The following is a 19919-nucleotide window of genomic DNA, read 5'->3' as shown; positions in this document are numbered from 1 at the left end:
AAATTGGATAAATGACTTAAGGGATGAATGGAAGAATGATGAATAAGTGTGGGCACTCATTCAAAAGTTTCAGCAAGATCCTAGTGTAGGAATTTACAGGGTAAGTTCCTCAGACAGAACACCAAAGGACACCGCTCACAACCAGATCGCAGATCAATACACCAGTATTTTTGACGTGGTTAAAACCCTCAAAGAGGGAAACAGTCCACGGCTTGAGCCAACACGGCCACTTCAGGCAATTTATTAATAAAAGAATGAAAATTTACATACGTTTCTCTCATGCACGGATTACCCTACAAATGACCCTCCATGCGCTTTAAATAGAAATCATGGACCAACCAGGTGTCAAGCCACGGATCAAGTGTCGGTAATACCGAGGAGAGAATGAACCGTCGGATCACTACATATCGTGACTGTCGGATTGTAAGTTACAAAATGTACAACGGTAAAGAAACACACTTTACCTAACTCTATACTAGACCAAGTTGTACTTAACTATTTCCTATGTGTCGGAATATCCTAACATCCCCCCTTAAGAACAACTTGGGATAGGATTGAAGGATTTACAAATATGACACAATAGGAGAAGGAAGGAGGCACTAGAGACTATCCCCCCTTAGTGACAACTTCCTGAACTCCAACCATAAATCGAAGTTTAGTGAACTTCGCCTCTGTGAGAGCCTTTGTGAAGATGTCTGCAACTTGATCATCTGTTGAACAATATTGCACTTCAAGAACATGGTCGTGAATGAGCTTTCTAATGAAGTGCATGTGCAGTTCAATGAGTTTGTTGTGCTGATGTTGGACTGGATCTTTGCATAGTTGAATGGCACTTTAATTATCACACCAAAGTGTAGTCGGATGCTGTTGCTCAAAGCCAAACTCTGATAGGATCTGACGAAGCCACAAGGCTTCCTTACTAGCTTCTACGGCACCACGATACTCTGCTTCTGCTGACGAAAGAGAAATGGCACCCTGTTTCTTGCAAGCCCATGTAATAGGTCCTGAACCAAGAGTGAACACATAACCGGCAGTAGACTTCCGATCATCAGGTTCACCAGCACAATCAGAATCAGTGAAACCAACCAATAGAGGAGTTGCTTTGGCACTGTAATGAATCCCAAACTGAATTGTACCTCGAACATAATGAAGTATTCTTTTAGCTGCTTTCCAATGACTTTCACGTGGGTTTTGCATAAACTGAGAAACAAGGCCAACAGCAAAGGAAAGGTCAGGACGAGTATGAGTTAGATACAAGAGTTTTCCTATAAGTTGACGGTATAAGGTAGCATCAACTTGAGGAGAAGTACAAGTGACTGAAAGTTTGACTTCAGACTGAATGGGAGAAGGGGCTGGCTTACAGTCTTCCATGTGAAAATGACGTAGAATATCACAAGCATACTTGGACTGGGAAAGGGAAATACCCTCCTTGGGTTGCAAGACTTGAAGACCGAGAAAATAGTGTAAGTGTCCTAAGTCTGTCATTTCAAATTTTCTTTTAAGGCTAGACTTCACATGGTTTATAAGGTTTGGATCACTACCAGTAAAGATAAGATCGTCAACATAAAGAACAAGGATGATAAGAGAGTTGCCCACTTTCTTGGTGTAGACAGTATTGTCAGAATGACACCTAGAAAAGCCAGATTCTAAAAGAAAGCTATCCATTTTGGCATACCAAGCCCGAGGAGCTTTCTTGAGACCATAAAGGGATTCCTTAAGTCAACATACAATGCTGGAGTCTGTTTGTATGAAGCCAATGGGTTGTTCCATATAGATTTCTTCATGCAAGTCCCCATGCAAGAAGGCAGGTTTAACATCCATCTGATGGACTTCCCATTTGAAAGAGGCAGCAAGGGAAAGAACAAGGTGGATAGAGTTCATTTTGGCAACAAGGGAGAAGGTTTCAGTGTAGTCAATGCCTTCAACCTGTGAAAAACCCTTAAAGCAACAAGACAAGCTTTATGTTTATCAACTTTCCCATCTGGTCCATACTTGGTTCTGTAAACCCATTTGCATCTAACAAGTTTTTGTCCCTTTGGTAAAGGAACAAGATCGATGTATCATTTGCCAATAATGAATGATATTCTTCATTCATAGCTGCTTCCCAATCTGGATGGCGTGAAGCTTCTGCAAAGGTGTCAGGATCATAATTTACTGGAGCTTGAGCCAGTAAAGAAGAGGCTCTCTCAAACTGAGAACGTGTGCATCGCTGATCTGTAGGATCACCGGCAAGATCACCTGCTGCATCTCGAGTAGCACGAACCCATTTTGGAAGCTGAGGAGCTGAAGGAGGATCCTGAGATGGTGGGGGAGGATTGTAATCCTCACTTTCATCATCTGAAGAAGAAATGTTTTCAAAAGTAGAAGAGATAGGGAGAGGTGGCACATCCGCCGGACTAGGCTCGCAAGCCGATATATTTTCATCAAATTTTACATCTCTTCTAATGATAACATTCTTGGACTTAAATGGAATAAGTCTATAGCCTTTGACATCTTCAGAATATCCAACAAAAGTACATTTTTCACTCTTAGGTTCTAAAGCTTTATTCTTTTCATCTGGAATATGGGCCCACGCTTCACTTCCAAAAACACGAAAGTGACTTACATCTGGTTTGATTGAGCTCCATGCTTCTTCTGGAGTGATATTTTTTAACGCCTTAGTAGGAGTGCGATTTATTATGTAGTTTGCACAGTTAATTGCTTCTGCCCAAAAACTAAGACCAAGTCCTTTAGATTGTAGCATACAATTAGCCATTTCCTTTAAGGTGCGATTCTTCCTTTCAGCTACACCATTTTGTTGTGGAGTATATGGAACAGTATGTTGCATTTGAATTCCATTCTCAGTGAAAAAGTTGATGAATGTGTTTTTAACATATTCTCCGCCATTATCAGATCTTAGCTTAAGAATTTGATGTCCAGATTGGTTTTCAACAAAGGCTTTGAAGGCCAAAAATGTGTTAAATACTTCACTCTTGAGTTTTAAGAAGTATACCCAAGTGCGTCTGGATAAATCATCAATGAAAGTTAATAAATACTTGCAGCCAGAGAATGAAACAACAAGAAGTGGACCACATAAATCACTATGCACAAGCTGTAAAGGGGCTGAGGCGTGCCAAGAGGCACGTTTTTCAAAACTGTCCCGATGATGTTTTCCGAGTACACATCCGGAACAAACACCATCTCTGCAAGATACCATAGGAAGACCTGTCACCATATTTTCTTTACATAGATGCTGAAGGGAGCGATAGTTTAAGTGACCAAATCGCTCATGCCAAAGTTTGCTCACTTCATCATTTGAGCAACAAATATTGAGGGAAGATTTGATGACCCAAAGTTGTGAAACTTATACAACCTTGTAGAATCATCAGCAATGCCAGTAGCCAAAATCTGTTTAGGATCTCTTAAGTCCTTGATTACAACATCATGAGGTGAAAATTCAATGATTTTACCTTCACCTGAATGAGTTATTTGATATATAGATAGAAGGTTGAAGGATAAGGTTGGAACACATAATACATCATTAAACTGACCATTGTCTAGATGAACAGTTCGAGTCCCTACAACACTAAGAGATCTATCATCACCAACATATATATTTTTGGTGTTACAATCATTTAAAGAAGAAAACATGGCTTTGTTTTTGGCCATGTGATAAGAAGCTCCAAAATCAATGAGTCACTCATGAGAATGAGAAGAAGAAGATACATTTAATGCATAGCCAGACCGAGATGCTTGACAACCACATGCAGAAAGAGCCATTCCTGAAGATGAAGTTGAAGTTGAAGATTGCCCCAAATGGATGTTATGCTTCTTCATTGCTGCTTCCAAGGCTTCCATCTTCTTAAAGCATTTTGATTCTAAGTGGCTATCTCGATTACAAAAATTGCAATGTCTATCAGTCTTCTTCCCTTTGCTTTTATTTGTCTTATCATTTTTTTGAAATGATTTTTCATTTTGGGGCTGAAATTGCTTAGGACCCTTGTTTGGTTTAGGACCATTCTTTTTAGGATATGACTTCTTAGGATTCTTTGAATTTGGTTGTTGTTGGGTGGCTAATGCTTTCTTGGAAGAGTTTCCAAGATTAAGAAGACCAAGGTGTAAGAGTTTTTCTTGTTCTCTTATTAAAGAATTAAAAAAAGAGTCAAAGGAAGGGGACTTGTAGTCCGTTCCTTGAGAAATGAAGGCTTCTCTTGTAGAATGGAAGGTGGAAACAAACACAAAGTAGGCTGGTCCCAACTTAGTAAGAATGGAATAAATAAAGTTACTATCTTCTTTCTTAACTTTAACACCTTCCAAGAGATATCTAAGGGTCTTGAACTTGGACAAGAAATCTTCAATGCAAGAAAAATTATTAGGGTCCAATGTAAGCAACTCATTTTCAAGTTGATGGGCTCTAAGTTCATTTTTAATCCCAAAGACTTTATTCATTTGTTTCATTGCTTCATCAGGAGTATCAAGTTCTACAATATGGAATCTAAGATCTGGAGAAATAGACATCCCTATCAATCCACGTGCTTGATCTTGCCTATTTTCCCATTTAGCAGCCTTATCTTCATCCTTTGGTTTCTTTTCTTGGCCTGAGGCTATTATGTAAAGACCTTTACTTCTAAGTAAATCCTCAATGTAGGCCAACCATTGGAAGTAGTTGGTGCTGTCAAGGGTAACTTGGTATTGAATTTCCATTTCAACAAAACCTGAAGCTAAAGATGTTAAAACTAAGTGTTCCAATGGATATATCTCGAAAAATTAGGCTGGTTTAAAAAAAACGGCTCTAAAAATGGCTTCCGGATGAAGAATTTATGGCTTTTTGAAAAAGAGTTGTTGAAGTTGCCGACGAAGTGCGGGAATGTGCGGAAATGAAAAAGTCCGCCCCCACAAAATGGAGACTTGAACCCAAGACCTCTACTCTCTTAAAATAGCTTTGAACCAATTGAGCTATACAAAAAATTTGAGAGAGAGAGAGAGCGGGGGGGTGCTTTGGGTTACGTGCTTGCTTTGAGAAAGCTCTTTTTCCCTACAAAGCAAAAAACACAAAACCCAACACGGACATGCAAAGAAAACGAACCTTACGGCTCGAAGTTAGCTTTAGCCGAAAAACTATATATTTTCAAAAATGAACCTTGCGGCTCAAAGTTAGCTTTAGCCGGAAACTAAATATTTTCCTCTATGTTTCTGATTTTCCGAGATCACCCTAAGGCGCAGGGAAAAGAGCATACACATGAGAAAAATCCTTCCTTTCTGTTTTTGATTTGCCCAGATCGCACAGAGTCGCAGGGAAAAGAGCATACGCAGAAATGAAAGGTATAGATTCGGTAATAAAAAATCTAAATAAACCGAAACCAAAATAAACAGAGAGAAAATAACTGTAAACTGCAAATAAACATTGTATACCTCCAGATCTTAAAAATGACACAGCTAGGGCTACCGGAAACCTTTTCGCGTGAAACGAAATGGGTTCCTCACTGGAACAGATGCTCCCAACACAACAGAGCAGTCCTCTTGGCCCGAAAGCAGTCAGAAACAACAGATCTAGGAAACGGCAGTCGGATGAGGTTCTACCGACTTCAAATTTGGATCACCAACGGACGCGGCCCTCAAATAGCTCCGATACCATGTAGGAATTTACAGGGTAAGTTCCTCAGACAGAACACCAAAGGACACCTCTCACAACCAAATCGCAGATCAATACACCAGTATTTTTGATGTGGTTAAAACCCTCAAAGAGGGAAATAGCCCACGGCCTGAGCCAACGCGGCCACTTTAGGCAATTTATTAATAAAAGAATGAAAATTTACATATGTTTCTCTCATGCATGGATTACCCTACAAATGACCCTCCATGCGCTTTAAATAGAAATCATGGACCAATCGAGTGTGAAGCCATGGATCAAGTGTCAGTAATACCGAGGAGAGAATGAAACGTCGAATCACTACATATCGTGACCGTCGGATTGTAAGTTACAAAATGTACAACGGTAAAGAAACACACTTTACCTAACTCTATACTAGACCAATTTGTACTTAACTATTTCCTATGTGTCGGAATATCCTAACACCTAGTACATGTAATACATTTAGCTGGAAAAATGATTCGTTATGGTACAAAGATTGCTTATACCTCTGTAAGAATTCCCAGCTCAAACAAAAGATTCTTATGGAATTGCACACCTCTCCCTTATGAGGGAATTCAATATTTTAAAAAAATTACCACAGGGTTAAGAAGGTTTTTTTTGGGATGACCTTAAATCTGATATTCAATGGCGGAATGTTTGGTTTTCCAACAAAATAAGGTTAAGAAAATTAAGACCCTGGGTCTATTACAACCTATATCCATTCCAAGTCAATGTTGGGAGGAGGTTTCAATGGATTTTGTCATAGGTTTACCCAAGTCTGAAGGAAAGAGTCTCATCATGGTGGTAGTTGATAGACTTACCAAGTATGCACACTTTTGTGCATTATATCATCCATTTAAATCCAAAACATTTGCTAATACATTTATGGAAACAATTCAAAAGCTACATGGAAACCCAAAGATTATTATAAGCGACATAGATCCTATTCTCACTGGAAATTTTTGCACAAAATTATTTTCTTGTCTAGGTACTTAGTTAGCTCATAGCTCATCTTATCATCCTCAATCTAATGGACAAACTGAGATAGTGAACAAATGTCTGGAAGGATATCTTTGTTGCTTTGTATCTGATAAATAGACATAATGGGTTAAATGGTTTCCTCTCGATAAATGGTGGTATAACACTTCCTTCCATACTGCAGCAAAAATGACCCCATTTATGGCACTTTCTGGATATCATCCACCATCCATCACATCATATTTAAGATAAAATTCTAAGGTTCAAGCAATGGAATATCACATCAAGTATCAACAAAAATTTCTCCAACTCTTAAAGGATAATCTCACTTTGGCGCAGAATAGAATGAAACAATAGGAAAATCAATATTGCAGCGAAAGAAGTTTTGATGTAGGTGACTGGGTATTTCTACAACTACAACCATACAAACAAATGTCCCTCAAGAAAGCTAATAAGGATAATAAATTATCACCAAAGTATTATGGTTTGTACAAGGTGTTGCAAAAGATTGGTACTATGGCATACAAATTGGAATTTCCTGCATCTCCCCGAGTGCACCCAGCTTTCCATGTTTCATGCTTAAAGAAGGTTATAGGTGACAAGCTACCAGTTAAAAAAATATTTCCAGAACTTGACGAGGAAGGAAAAATGATATTGGAACCCGAAGCAGTCATAGAAACAGGAACTCGACAGCTACGAAATCGATCAATTTCAGAGTATCTCATCAAGTGGAAGAACTTACCCACTGAAGATTCCACATTAGAGGATGAATATTTTATATAGAAGCATCCAAAACTACTCAAGCATTGAGGACAACACTTTTTTGAAGGAGAAGGGCATGTTATGTCCCTATAATACTAGTGTATTCAAGGGTAACCACTTGATCCATTTTGTTTCTTTATCAGATACAAAGCAACGAATATATTATTCCAAAAATTCATTTACTATCTCATTTTTCCCATTAGATTGAGGATGATAAGATATGCCATGATCTAATTGTGTACCAAGTCAAGAAAATAATTTTGTCTAAAAATTTCCAGTGAAAATGGGATCTCTATCACTTACAGTAATATTTTTGTTTCCATGTAGCTTTTGAAATATTTCCATAAATATAGTAGTGATTGTACTAGATTTGAAAGGATGAGATAGTGCATAAAAGTGTGCATACTTGGTAAGTCTATCAATTACCACCATGATGACACTCTTTCCTTCATACTTCTATAAACTTATGATAAAAGTTGTGGAGACCTCTTCCCAACACTGAATTGGAATTCCTAATGGTCGTAAAATACATGCGATCTTAATTGTCTCAACTTTATTTTGTTAGCAAACAAAAAATTCTATCACAAACTTTTGAATATCATATTTAAGTCCATCCCAAAAAAAAAACTTCTTAATCTTCTATTATCTAAAAAAAATCCTAAGTGCCCTCTTATAGGAGAGGTGTGTAATTCTAAAAGAGCATTTTATTTAAGTGTGGAATTATTACATAGATATAGGTGATCCTTTTACCACAATGAATCATTTTTTCCAAATAAATGAATCAAATGCGCTGGGATCTTGCTGCAACTTTTGAATGAGTGACCATACATCTTATTCATTCTTCCATTCATTCCTTGCTTCAACTATCCAATCAAGTTGGATAAAGAAATCACAAAGAGCAATGCTTCCACATCCTCTTCCCTTCTTGCAAGTGCATCTACAACAACATTTTGCTTCCTTGTTTTGTAGATGATTTCAAAGTCATAACCCAACATATTTGTGACCCACTTTTGTTTCTCTTGTTAATATAATATTTGTTCTAAGAAGTATTTAAGATTATCATGATTTATTTTTAGCTTGAAGTGTCTTCCCATTAGGTGAGGGCGCCATTTCTTCAGTGCATGTAGTATTTCCAACATTTCCTTCTCATAAATAGGTTTCTGTAAATACTTTCCCTTGATGGGACAACTTTCAAAATCAATGGGCCTTCCTTCTTGCATTAAAATAGCGCCAATGCCATTTCCTGAGGCATCACATTCCATAATAAAGTTATTTGTGAAGTCTGGTGTAGCTAATACCGGAGCTCGACAAATTTCCTCTTTAATATCTTCAAAGGCCTGAGTTGCTTCTGGAGTCCAAAAAAATGTATCTTTCTTCAGTAATGTCGTTAGAGGTCCTGTTATCTTCCCATAATTCTTAAAAAACTTGCGATAATACCCTGTCAACCTGAGAAATCCTCAAAGATGCCTTAAGGTTGTGGGAATTTCCCATTCTTTGATGGATTTAATTTTATTAGGGTTTGCTTTAACACCCTCATTGGATACAATATGACCCAATATTCCACTTCCTGTAACCCAAAGAAACATTTGGAAGAGTTTACATACCATTATTTCTCCTCCAATAGTTTGAGCACCCTTTCAACATGGTGAACATGATCTTTCCAAGACCTATTATAGACTAGTATATCATCAAAAAATGTTAACACAAATTTTATAAGGAAGGCTATGAAATGGAATTCATTAAACCTTGAAATGTGGAAGGTGCATTAGTAAGGCCAAAAGGCATGACCAAAAATTCATGATGATCTTCATGAGTTCTAAATGTTGTTTTCATAATGTATTTTGTCTTCATTCTAATTTGATGATATCATGAATGCAGTTCCATCTTCGTGAAGTAAATTGCTCCATGTAGTTCATCAAACAATTCATCAATGACAGGAATGGGAAACTTATTTTTAATAGTGAGCTTGTTGAGCTCTCTATAATCCGGACACATACACCATGATCCATCCTTCTTATGCACCAATAACACTGGAGAAAATAAAGAACTTTGGCTAGGTTGAATTATACCTACCTCTAGCATTTCTATAACCATATGTTCAATTTTAATCTTATGGCCATAAGGATATATGTAAGGTCTAATGTTTGGAGGAAAACTTCCTGGAATTAAGTGAATAGCATGATCATGATCATGAATAGGTGGGATACCTTTGGGAGTCTCAAATACCTTGGAATAATTGTCAAGGATTCTTTGGAGAACTGGAGAAATGGATGACTTATTTGTTTGAACATCTGGAGAAAATAATTTTAAATTACGCCTCATTTCTCCTTCTTCAAATGCTTGGTCATACCATTAGAGTTATTATCTTCCCAAGTTTCCCTATGATACCCCTTAATTCAATTTCCATTCCTTTCAAGAAACATTTCAAGAAAATTTCTTGAAAATTAAAAGTTATCGTCCCTAAAGATTGCAACCACTGGAATCCTAAAACAGATGCACCACCCATAAGAATTGAGCATTGAACTATTCAATACGTATCCCCCCATTGTTAGATTTATATTATGGAACTTCCCTGAGAAATTTATATATCCTCCATTTGCAACCATCACTTGACACTTTGGTGCTAGATATAGAAGGCAATTCAAATCCTTACCTACCTTAAAATGAATAAAAATATGAGTACTACCTAAATCGTTTAGCACTATTACCTTTTTCTTATTGATATATCCTTCTATATTGATATTTTGAGGAGTGAGTTCCCTCCAATGCATCACAAAATATGGTTGGATTAATTTCTTCTTTTTTAGCTCCTAGGGTTGATTCTTGGTGTAAATCTTCTTCTTTTGATGTTTATTGTTCATTTTCTTTCTCATATTCACAATCTATGTAAAATAATTTATTCTCAGCACACTTATGACCTTCAGTGTATTTGTTATCACAACTATAACAAAGCCCTTTTTAATTTTTTTCCTCAAGTTGTTGTGGTGACAACTTTGTAGTTTGTGGGAAACTAGGAGTGAAAACACTTCCATATTTATAGTTGTGAATGGTAGACCTCCTTGTTTCCATAATTTTGCTTTCAAATTTTCTTGCCACCCTGAATGCAATCTCTAATGACTTAGGTTCCCAAAGGCGAACCTCATGTTGGATGTTATCATTTAAAGTCCCTATGAAGACTTCAATTATATGCTCCTCTGGAATATCAGTTACCTTGATATTCAATCTTTGGAATTCCTCAATGTGCTCCCCAATTGAAACCTTTTGTTTGAGATTTATCATTTGGCTAAAGAAGGTATTGTTCTTTATATCCTCATAATGCGCTATCAATTCCTACATAAAAATTGTCCAAGTGATCAGTGCTTTATGAGAATAAATCCATTAATACCATAAAAATTGATTGGGTTCTAAATATAAAGATGTAATGTGTACATTATGTGTCTGCTGCACATCAAGTAGATCAAAGAACTACTCCATATGTAGTTTCCATGTTACCAGATTCTTTCCATCAAACTTCCTCATATCGATATTTGGAATGTGGTGGGCCTTTGACCCAATATTGGAGTCTCTAAAAGCATAATTCATATTCCTTTTATCCTCGTCATGATTTTCATGGAATACCTTATCACCACTAGGAAGTCTTTCTTGCAGCATCTTTGTCAACCTTTCCAACTTAACATTCATTATGTCCATGTCTACTTTAAAAACTCCCATGTTTGCTTTTAAACCATCCTTTAAACCTTTCATGTTTTATTTTAAACCATCTGATTCATTTTTTATTGCTCTTTGTGAGAGTGAAATTTTTTGCACTTGGTCCCATAATTTTGATATATCATGTTGCATTTCTTCCTCTTCTTCATGTGTCATAGTAGCGTTTTTTTTTGCTTACTCGGTGTATCCATTTTTTTTTTTGTGAGACATATTGGAACCAAATAATGATATATATGCTTCACTATGCCTTTTGAATAACTTCAAACTGATTTTTCAAACAAAGTTATGAAAATTTAAAAATACACACCTTTTAAAAGCTTGATTTCGAGCTTGTTGAGAAGGTTGACCTTGAAACTATTGTATCTTTGTGATTCTGGCTCTCTAAAGTCTAACATTTTGTGCTATGGTATCCCTCTGTATCTTGTTCCAACCCCACTAGTTATACCAATATTTGATTCTTAAATATAAATTTATCCTAGTTTTCCCAAGATGACCTGATTATGGATCGGTTCAGTAGAGAAAACTTGTAAGGGATGACATGTGTTACCATTTTAACCTTCGGCCCTGAAAATGATACTCGAGAAACCAAATTTCGTGCACTTTCAGTCACTTTTAATGCAATTCAAATCCAATGCATGAAGATAAAGTTATGAATAATTTCCTTAGAACACTTGTTTGAGACAAAATTCTGGAGCATGTAGAAACCCTAACTTCCTTGGACCATAACTCCAAAAATATAAATGAAAAAGATATGAAATTTTTGCAACAGCTTCATCAACATTTTGGCTCCATGTGGTCAAAATTTTAGCTTCTGAAGCCTTTCAGAAAAATAAATAAATAAATAAAAAATTAAAAAAAAATTATAGCAAAAATTCAAGATGACATGTTTGAAGAAGAGAAAACCTAGAATCCATAACTATGATACCAAATGTTATGTAACTAGATCAAAAAATAGAAGAAAATATATCTCAATGACTTGAAAATAAGCCTCTTAGAGTGAGAAACCTCCTTTTACATCACATAAATGAACAATTCTTGGATGATTCAAATGACAAGGTCCCCTTGGTATATATAGGAGTTTAAGGGTTCAAAATATAATTAGGGCCTACATAACAATAATAATGTAAGGGCACAACAATAAGAATAGTGAGCTTCTATGGGGCATAGCAATAACAATAGTGGGCTTGTATGGGGCATAAAAATAATAATATGGTAGCTACACAGTACTATAGGAACCTAACATGGGGTGTGATTTGAAATGGATTAATACAATATGTGTTATCTTCATGGTCATTTTAGGAGTGGAAAATGTCATATATGGACTTGTTGGAAATAATTTCATGGTCGATCTAATTTATTGATTTATGGATCTTAGGCTATATATACATTTGAAGTACTAAATGGTTTATTTCCACAAAAGGAAAAACTATGAAAAAAATTTTGAACCCCTTGTAATGTTTTAATCATGGGCAAGTGTGAACTAATAATGATCTCTCATGACATGTTAGTGGAAATGCAAACCTCTAAGAATAGTAATATATTAACTTGGAGTTATGATCCTAGGTACTTCCACAATGAGTTTGAACATGGTGTAAAATGATGAAATTTATGGACAATTTTGATTTATAGAAATTGTATATAAGTATGTGAATTTTGAGTTTTCCTAATAATGGTATGCTATTTTTCATGAAAAATATAATGCATGTGCTTCAGTTAGTGCTAACATTGAGTACCTAAATAATGGAATTTCACTATAAAACTTTGTGGAATTCTAGAGATCACATTGAGTCTTGTGCATAACTATTTGTCCTAAATTTATAATCTGAATTTTATATAACTTTCAAAATTATAAAAGTCATTATATCCTTGAAATTAGAAGGTATTCCATTAGTGCCACATAAAATGGTCTTAGCATTATCAAATATTTGTTTCCTCTAGATTTTAGGTTTCAATCTCTAGTAGTGTGCAATATAATTTTTTTAAATGATTAAGGAAAAAAAGTTATATCCCCCAAGGAGGGTGCCCAGGAGTGAGTGTTCCCCACCCCTCCCCCACCTTGATATGATGTCAACTCACATGAAAGGGGGTTGTGGTTCCCACTATACTTGGTGCATTACATATGCTCCCATCACTTCATCGATCATGGCACAAATTCAGCATGATATTAAACGACATTTGAATATTGCAGGATGGATAGGGAGGTACAACCGGACTCGGCAGAAGAATCCTATTAGATTGGCAGTGCCAGAGGAAAAAATTGTCAGTATAGACCGCAAGTTTACTATTATATCCAGGAGATCATCTAACATCTCCTTCTCCTCGGATGAGGTTAATGACTAGCCAGTGTGGATGCCTAGAGATTATGCCCCATAGTTGTTATGACTCGTTATTTTTTCCTTGCAACACTAGTAGTATTTTTTTCTTCTCATGTTGAGGTAAATAAAGTTCTAACACATCCAACCTATTCTTATAATTTTTTATATACAAGATCCTCTAGTTAGACAAGGTCTTAGCAACCTAAAGACTTTAAACTTATGTTATTGGTGTAGTTTCCCTTTAGGAAAACCAGTAGTTGAAAATGTTTGCTCTATGTAATCCTCATTTGATGTAATGCAAGGTTCACAACTTCAAAAAAATATTATAGCATAAATAAAATAGGGATTTAGTTTAAGATCATAATATATATCAAGACAAAAATATATTAAAAATAGCAAAAATAATTTTTAAATATATATCATTTAGAACTTGCATAGTCAACTCTATATGTGATGGATAGTGGATTCGTCTAGCCTATATAAAAATAATGTCAAAAATAAAAGTATAGAGAGGTTTTATGAAAAATGGATTTTTTTCATGATTTTGTAGCCCAAACTAACAATTTTTTCATCTCAAAACCTATGTTCAAAGAAACCAAGTTAGCAAGAAACTTGCATGTAATTGACTACTTGTTTGACCTCTATTAATGTTATTGGACTAATTAAACTAACATTTTTTTATTGGGTGGATATTAAAGGTATAGCCTTCATAATGTGTCTGATTGTCGCAATTTGATCTACATCCAATTCATTCATTAGTTGGCCAAAATGGTTTCATAAGTCTCTTTCAATGTCTTCATGTTTCTCTACGTTTTCTCGCATTATGGCTTTATGGAGGTTGTAGGTTTGAGCTTTGCCTTGGGAGCAAAGAATTGTGGAGAAATCAAGTGTCCCTTCCCTTCTTGTAACCGTTGAATCATATCTCTTTATTGTCATGTTACCTCCTCTTTTTTCTCTCTTTCATTAGTTTTCTAGTGGAGTTGATAATCCTACACCCATAGGGAATCTAAGTGTACCTCCCTGATTATGGTCATATGTAGTGCTTCCTTTTCTTTCTCTAGTTGTTATTTTTGCATCAAAAATGTTTTCAAAGCATTATCTATTCCAAGTTTTAATTTTCGCCTTAACATATTTGAGATTTTGTTGGACCCGGTACTTTTTATTTTTTATGTCTTCCAACTTTTTCCACCATATTTAAATATTCAAGAGGAAATTCGGATGCTCCATTTGGAATTTTTCGAATCGAAAAGTATTTGGTCTAGGTTGTAAATTATAGTCATAATAAAACATGATTAACTAGTTGTATGATCTAGTGTAGGCAATGATTTCAATTGAAATAGCTTAGGAGAATTGAAATAAGGCTTCTTAAACGAAAAAAATAGTCAAGTATTGCCACAATTTAGTGAGCCCTTCCAATTCTATTGTTCCAATTAAAATGCCATTATTTTTCATGACATTGACCAATTTATTCTTATCTATGCATTACTCAAAACCTTGCTTCTTTATGCGCAACTTTGTTTTACCATTTGATTTTCTAAAAAAGATGAGATCAAGTTAAAATATGTATCCATGAACCACAAGCTAATCAAGTAGGTTGATCATGTTAGTTATATGGAGTCCAAAAAGGATCTCCTCAAAATAGGAGATGAGTGACCATAAACATTTGAGATATACTATTTTGGTCCTTCACATCAATTATTGTGTGTCTAGTAATGATTGTACTTGTCATTAACCTCAACAAATTACTTTCCCAAGTAGCATGTATTGGTCTAAGGTTTTCTAAACATGTACATTGAGATGTTTGTGGACCAATGTTAGTAATTCCATTAATAGGAGGTATGTATTATGCTTAATTTATTAATGATTTCTCTTGCAAGACTTGGATCAACTTCTTTAAGACCAAGGACGAGGTATTTAATAGGTTTCAAGTGTTCAAGGCCCTAGTTGAAAACCAAGAAAGGAAGGATGTCATACAATGGGGGAGAATATACCTCCAAGTAATTTGAGGATTTTTACAAGGAGGGAGGTATCAAGAGGTAGATGATAGTTTTGTAAAACTCACAATAGATTTAGGTTGCAAAGTAGAAAAATAAATCCATCATAGGGGTTATTAAGGCCATGATACATGACCAGGACTTATCGATGTTTCTTCAGGCATAGGCATGCAACCCAACAGTCTACATCCAAAACCATTTCTCTCATGAGATCTTCGAGGATAAGACACTAAAGGAGGCATTCACTATTATGAAGCAAGAGGTGAATCTTTTCTAATCTTTGGTTCTCTATTTTATATCCATGTACTGATAGAGAAGAGGACCAAGTTAGAGCCCTCCAACAAGAAGAGTTTTAGGTGGTCTATAGTGACACTTTGAAGGCTTACAAGGTTTATATTCCATATTACAGAATATTGTAGTGATTCAAGCTATAAAGTTTGAATAATACTTCGAAACCAAGAAGTACCATGTGCTTATTCTAATGACTAAGGATGAGAAATAAAAAGCTTTGAAGGTTGAAACAAGGTCACTAGTGATTTCTAGGGTGTGCAATAATATTCAGGTGAAGATGGAGAGATAGAATTCCCTTCTATTTTTCGTAGAAGACCTCGATGGTTCAATCAGTTATTAAGGGATGCTTGGGGGAATGTTGAGACTCCTAAGGGCACATTCATAGAGAGAATACCTCTGAAGAAGTTTCTAAATTACATTTTGTTGATTAACATCATTATAGATTCCAAATCTTCCATATTTCAAGAGGCAGTATACCAAGAAGTATGGAAAGATGCCATAGTGAGGATTACACCTCCATCATGAATAATTATGTGTGGAAGATAGTTCCAAGAATGGTTGAGGAGTTAGTGATGAGTTTTGAGTGGCTCTACAAGATCAAACATATTGCAGATGATGTCATTGAGAAGTTCAAAGTGAGGTTTTTAGGAGAGAGGAAGTAAACTACAAGGAGACATTTTCTCTAGTCACTAAGTAAACTTCCATTACATAGGTTATGCCTTTGGTTTCAATTGTTGGATGGATAATACATCAAATTGATGTGAAGACATTTTTTGCTAATGGAATCATATATGAAGAAGTGTATATAAATAAACCTCAAGGATTTGATGTAAATGGGAATAAGTCCATAGTGTGTAGGCTTAAGAAAGTATTATATGGACTCAAGGAGGTACCAAGATGATGGTATTCCAGGATTGATGGATATTTACAATGTATGAGCTTCACCAAAAGTGAAGCAGATTCTAATGTATATTATATATGTTTTCAAACAAATTTTCTCATTTTGGTGTTATATGTAGATGAATTAGTTTCTCTAGGTGCAATGAATCTCATTGTAAGGTACAAAGCATACATGACCTAGCTAATTTTGAGATGAAGGGCATTGAAAAGATGCAATAATTCTTTGGATTAGATGTTTGGAAGTGACTAGGGGAGATTTTCATTAGGTAGGGTAACTATGTATTTCATATCCTAAAGAGGTTTCAGATGAAGGACTACAAATCTATGGCCACGTTAATGATCACTAATTTGAACAAGGTGGCACCTTCAGATTTAGAGCTAGAAGATCCCACAATGGACAAGAATTTGGCAGGTTCCTTGATGTATTTGGTAAACACCATGCCAAATATATGTTTTGCAATAAACACCTTAAATTAGTTTATAGTGGAGCCAAGGCAAGAACATTAGGTAGTGGTAAAACATATTCTCATGTAATTGAGAGGCATATTGGAGTGTGGTCTAAGATATATTGGTGATGTAAAATTCAAATTGTAGGGTTATTGATACTTGGATTGGGTAGACATTACAACAAATAGGAAGAGAACCTTAGGGTATTGCTTTAACTTGGGATTAGTGATGGCATCAGGGTTTAGAAAGAAGTAAACTTCAGTGGCACTTACCTTAGTAGAGGTAGGGTACATGGTATCTAGTACTACTATTTGTAAGGCCATCTGGATTTGAAATCTATTTGTAAGATTACTTGAGCAAGAGTTGCAACTTATAGCCATTTACTTTGATAATCAAAATTATATCAACTCTCTGAGAATCTAGTGTTCCATGATAGGTTCAAGCATATAGAGATCATATATCACTTCATATGAGACAAGTTTAAGAAGGTACCATGCTCTAGTATATTCCCTTGGATCAGCAGGTAGTTGATATTCTAACCAGTCCCTTGGAAAATGAGAAGTTTGAGGCATTCAGATACAAACATGGATTTGTACAAAATTCCTTCCTCACTAAGAGGGAGTGTTTGTAATTATACCTCGAACAAAAAATTTCACATAAGTTTAGTGTGAATATGTAATAAGTAGTCATGGAAGCCCTTCTTGAACAAGCACATCTCATTGATGTGCCTATGATAAAGCCTATACCTACCTGGAGGAATAGAAGAATAGACGAGGCAGCCCTTGCCAGGAGGTTGGACAAGATGGTCATTAAGCATCAACTACTTTAGACCCTCTCTCATTACAGGTAATGGGTGGGTTCTAGTGGCATTTCTAACCACTCTCCCATCTACCTGGAAATCATCAGACCACCCATCAAACCTTGGGATCCTTTCAAGTTCAATTCAGTATGGTTACAAGATCCGAGTTTCAATGAGATGGTAAAGACACATTGGGCACACAATCCTCCCCGTCCACATCTATCTAAAGTAGTTGTTTTCTGCCACAAACTACTCCACCTAAAGAAGCTCACCATTAAATGGACCAAAGACAAAAATCTGAAGGACAATCAGACTCTATGTGCAGTGGAAGCTAACCTTGTTGGTCTCATTGATGAAAAAAACAAAGGTTTTACCAACCCAGAAGATAAATCCCATCTAATTGAATTGGAGAACAAGTGTGCTAGCATATTAAAGGATCGGGAGGAAACTTGGAGGCTGAAGAGTCGGGTCATTTGGCTCAAAGCTAGAGATGATAACACCAAGTACTTCCAAAATTTTTCCAAAGGAAGAAAATTTGCCAACACTATTTGGCAATTACCCACTCCGGAAGGTGGCATTGCTCACACTTTCCACCAACTCTCACAATTAGGCATTACACATTTTAAGCAACTCTTCAAAGCTCCCCATAGAAGCAACTTGGCAAAGATCATTCGAGTAGCAGGGCATTTCCCTCGATTTGTTGAACACGAAGCTGCAAATGAGCTCAATGCTCCAGTCGCTATTGAAGAATTAGAACATACCCTAAAATGGTTCCAAAATGACAAGAGCCCTGGGCTGGATGGGTGGCCTATCGAATTTTATTTGATGTTTTTTGATATCCTTGGGAATGACCTCCTCAGTGTCATTGAGGAATGCAAATTGACAGGCAGAATGTATGATGTTATCAACACCACCTTCATTGCCCTCATCCCAAAATTTGATTCCCTGAACTCCTTCAATGATTTTTGGCCTATATCCCTCTGCAACACTCTTTACAGAGTTATAGCCAAAATCATTGCAAATCAGCTTCGCCCCATCTTATCTCACCACATCTCCCCTGGATAGTTTGCTTTTCTCGATAACAGGCAGATCCATGAAGCCATTGGAATAGCTCAAGAAGCCATCCACTCCATCAATCAAAAAGCCCTAAAGTGTACCATCCTCAAAATTGACCTTGCAAAAGCTTTTGACCGTGTATCATGGATTTTCATTAAAATGATTCATACATCTTGGTTTTCCCATTGAGTTCATTAATTGGATCATCTGTTGCATCAACTCTGTTACATACAGCATCCTGGTAAATGGCTCAGCTACACCTTTCTTTCATGTTGATCATGGCTTGAGACAAGGATGACTTCTGTCTCCTCTGCTTTTTCTATTAGTGATGGAGGGCCTCAGTAGACTCATTGCCTCGGCAAAGAGGGAGGGAAGATTACAAGGCCTCAAAATGACTGACCTCCTCTATCTCACCCACCTGCTTTTTGTGGATGATATTCTGATTTTCTTAAATGGAAGCTCCAAGGATTTGGACACCTTCCATGAGATCCTCAATCTATTTGAAACAGCCATTGGTATGTCAGTCAACCATTCCAAGTCCACCATTACTCTGTCTAGCCTTAATCCAACAGAATCCAGATCTGCAGCCCTTTTATTTCCTTACACTCCCCATCATTTCTCAAAGGGTCTTAAATATCTGGGATTTTGGATTAAACCAAACTGCTATCACATTACGGACTGGATCTGGTTAGTTGTCAAGTTGGAAAAAAGACTAAAAATCTGGAACCATAGACTACTCTCCAGAGCTAGAAGGCTAGTCTTGATTAAATCAGTTTTGGAGGCCACCCCAGTCTACTGGATGTCGCTTGCTTGGATTCCTCGGGGAATTCTCAACCTTTTGCAACAACTCTACAATCGATATCTATAGAAGGGGCAAGGATGGTAAAATATTTGCATGGGTGTCATGGAAATCCATTGCCCTGCCCATGAAATGTGGGGGATGGGGGATAAAAGAGCTCCCTCAATTTGCAAAAGCTCTTGCTGCTAAAATGAGTTGGACCCTCCTCACTGCTAGCAACCTCTGGACAACTGTCTCATTCCACAAGTACATCTGGCCA

Source organism: Pinus tabuliformis, chromosome J, assembly GCF_031772625.1.
Source record: "Pinus tabuliformis cultivar Carrire ecotype Pingquan chromosome J, CPIR1, whole genome shotgun sequence".
NCBI classification, from domain to species: Eukaryota; Viridiplantae; Streptophyta; class Pinopsida; order Pinales; family Pinaceae; genus Pinus; species Pinus tabuliformis.
This window is presented reverse-complemented; position numbering follows the sequence as displayed.